Here is a 3,743-nt window from a genome sequence, read left to right on the forward strand (position 1 = left end):
AACAGATGTGATAAATTGACATATTAAACGTCAAAGTAAATGTAGCCAGTTATTTTGGCATCTATAAAGTAATATTAGTCTGATTTTTATAAAGGCAAGAAATAATCTACTAGGGAAAAGTCAGTACAGTTTCTTACATCTCAAATCTAATCTTTTCTAATTAAAAAAAAAATGATGTAAAGTTTGGAGGCAATGTGTGGCTTTCTGACTCCCGGCAGTCTCTGGTACATATGCCGTCTCGATTCCTCTCAATTCCCCCTTTTGGAAATCTTAGAAGCCACAGAAGATAAAATGCCCAAACCTGAGACTGACAGCGAATACATTACCAGAGTTTCGAAGGGCTTTCTGCTGGTTTATTTAACTTACACAGACACAGGGGTGGCAGCTGACCCCCAAGACAAGCTTGTTCTTTACAAAAGAACAGACCGGGAGCCTGAAGAGAGGCAGCATCTGCTTGGCACCTATGTGTACCTGTCAATTACTCAGAAACCTTCAACTGACAACAAGCAGGACCCCAGGTCCCCCGGCATCACCCTCTGTGCTGGCCCTCTCTGCTGACGCTGTCTTCTGCCTCCCAGAGCACCATGGGAGATTCAAGCTCCATAGTAATGCCACTGCGGAAAGTGCTGTGGTTTAGTTTCAAGAAGGTCTGCACTAGCCTGCGAGAGCGACCGTCAGAAAGAAGCACCCTGCAAAACGGCTCCATAGATAATAGAAACCAAACTTTCAAAGTGCATCACAGCACACCAATTTGACAGGGACTTTATCTTTTGAAGCATAACCAAAAAAATGCCCGTAAATAATTATTACAGAAAAGCAGCATAATGTAGTCTATCGCTTCATTTGCAGACAAAATCATAAGCTGCTTTCGGCTTTAACGTCACCCCTGGCATTCACAGGAAAATCTTCTTCTGGGATCATCTGAAAGTTTAGTTTTAAAATTCGGGACAATTATCAGTGTGCATGTGCTGGGTGATGCTGCACACCCAGTGTCAAGCTCGGCCTTTGGTCTTGTTAGGAAATGTCTTCAGAAGAGTGTCAATCAGAACTGTGGCTCAAAAAAAAATATCTATGGATCTATTTACACACCTGCAACCTGACTCGCATTCTTCTATGCTAATTGTGTGACTCCTGTGAGTCACCGCATGAAGAGGGAAGAGCTCAGCACCACAATCAAGTCAGGGCATTCTTTCTACACAGAAGTTCTGATAAGATCTGATAACCTCACCCCTAGGCCCCGCCCCTTACCCCAGCATCATTTGCTCCTCTCCAAGCTCAGTTGCTAAGGCCTTGGGTCACCAAAATCTTCTACTTCTGCTTTATTCCCCTTAATTTTTAATTTTTTTTGTGAAGATGTAAAAAAGTGGGTATTATTGTAGTATTTCCATATATACACATGTAATATATTGTATTATATACTGTATTAATACATTAATTAAGATATTTACATATTGTGTACTTAATATATAATGTGTATATTATATATGTTACATGAATATATGATATATTATATTTCACATAGTTTATTATCTATTATAATATATATTATTGTACATCTCTGCTGCTGACTCCCTCCCTGGTTTTCCCCTCCTCCTTTGTCTGGTTCCCTTCTTCCCTACAGAGTTCCCACATTCACCATCCTGAAGCATCAATCACATTTCTTTCTCTTCTCCCTTCAGAACTCTTCCTTCCCTCTCAGTGTGTCCCCTTTCTACTTTCATGTCCAACACACATACACACCCTTACACACACACACACACTCACTCATACACACACTCACACACACACTCACTCGTACACACACACTCACACACACTCACACTCACACATACACTCACACTCACACACACATACACTCTCGTACACACACAAACATACACACACTCACACACACACAGAAGCAAGCGTAAGCTTTGAACATGAGGAAAAACATGGAGTTTATTTTTCCATGTTTGGCTTCTTTCATTTAATGCAGCAGTCGCTTGTTCTATTTATTTTGCTATGACTCTCATAATTTCATTAGCATTCACAGCTCAATAAAATTCCACTGTGAATGTACTCCATTTTCTTTACATGTCCATGTGTTGACAGTTATCTGGTTCCATGTCTTGGCTAAAGCAGACAGTGCAGTTATAATCATAGGTGTACAGACATCTCTGTGGCGCACAGAGTTTTTAGGTTGCATGTCCACGGGGTATCACAGGAGGGGAGATCCAGTTTTTGTTTTGGAGGAACTTCTACACTCATTTCTGTGGAAACTACCAAATTCCAATCCCAGCAGCAGGTTCCTCCTTCCCAGGGCCCTGAAGCACTGAGGTATTTGTTTTCTTCAGGAAACCATTGTTCTGATTTCATGGAGATAGAACCTCAAAGCTATGCTGATTTGCAGTTCCCTGATGGCTAAGAGTACAGGACACATTTTCAGGCTTTTAACGACAACTGAAACTTCTTTTTTTTGAGAACTGTCTGTTCTGTTCATTACTTTACCGATCAAGTAGATGATTTAAGGGTGGGGAATTTAAAGTTTTATATTCGTCATAGTCACAAGTTATTCTTTACCATTTCAAACAGGCAGAATCGCACACTTGTGTGCACCGCTGGCTTCCTTTTCCCATAGTCCTACTCCATGACGCAGGTTCGCTGTTCATTAAACTGGTTACTCCTGAGTTGTTTCCAGTTGACGACAAATGCGCTATCCCATGCCCCACGCTTCACTGTGCATTTCTGTAAACCTGTTCACTTGTCTTTGAGATAAATTTCCGGGGCACAATTTATTCATGTAAAAACAACCTCCGTAGTTTCATGAGAAACTTTAAACTGGTTGATGGCTGAGTTTTCCTGAATTTCCTTCTCAATTGCTTTGTGAACACTTGCATTTGCTTTCCTGTCATGCTAGTCAAAGTTTTGTGGCTTCCGTTTATCTATCTTTCGATCTAACTTATGGTCATTTTCCATAGTGCTCTAATTTTGTGTCTTTACTAATCTTTTCATTGTTTTCCTGATTTTTATTAATTTTGGGAGTCTGTCTAATTTTCAAGTTAATATTCCATACAGTTTGATACATTCTGTATACTACATTTGGGGAGTTTCCAGGTAACAAAGGAGAGACAAGAAAAAGATAGCCTGAATTAACAGAACAGAAGAACAGGCACGCAGGACTGGGAAGCCTAGGAGTACCTCTGTCTTTTAAGAGTTAGACAATGATCGTGTGCTGAATTTACTAACCAAGCAAGCAGATTGTATGTGCTATGCTATGTATATGCATGCTCAGGGCTTGTATAAACATCAAGACATATATTTGTTAGCATAAACACCAATAGGCTTCATTTATACTCGCCTTCCACTCCTGTCTGTCTTCCACTCCATATCCCTGCATCCAGCTATCAGATGCAGAAGATGAATGCTCGCCTACACAGACCTCCTCTCCCCTCCCCACCCCCACACACTCTGCGTGCCCTCCTGGAATCTTCATTCACTGTTGTTTAGTGTTCTCACTCACAACACTGTTGTGTTTTAGTTTATGATGGTAAACAAAGTCCCTGAGTTTCAGACTTATTTTTTTCCTCCTCTTTCCTCTGTCCTTTGAGAAGAAGTTTCTTTGTGCTCCAAGAGTGCTTTAAAAACTCAATTATTTCTAAAACACAGTTTGGGGAGTATGACCGGGTAATTAATAACAACAAGCACACGGGCGAGCACAGGTCTCTAATTGATTTATTCTGCGACGTGATTTGCAATTGTTTGCT

Source organism: Grammomys surdaster, unplaced genomic scaffold (genome assembly GCF_004785775.1).
Source record: "Grammomys surdaster isolate TR1022 unplaced genomic scaffold, NIH_TR_1.0 193, whole genome shotgun sequence".
Taxonomy (NCBI): domain Eukaryota; kingdom Metazoa; phylum Chordata; class Mammalia; order Rodentia; family Muridae; genus Grammomys; species Grammomys surdaster.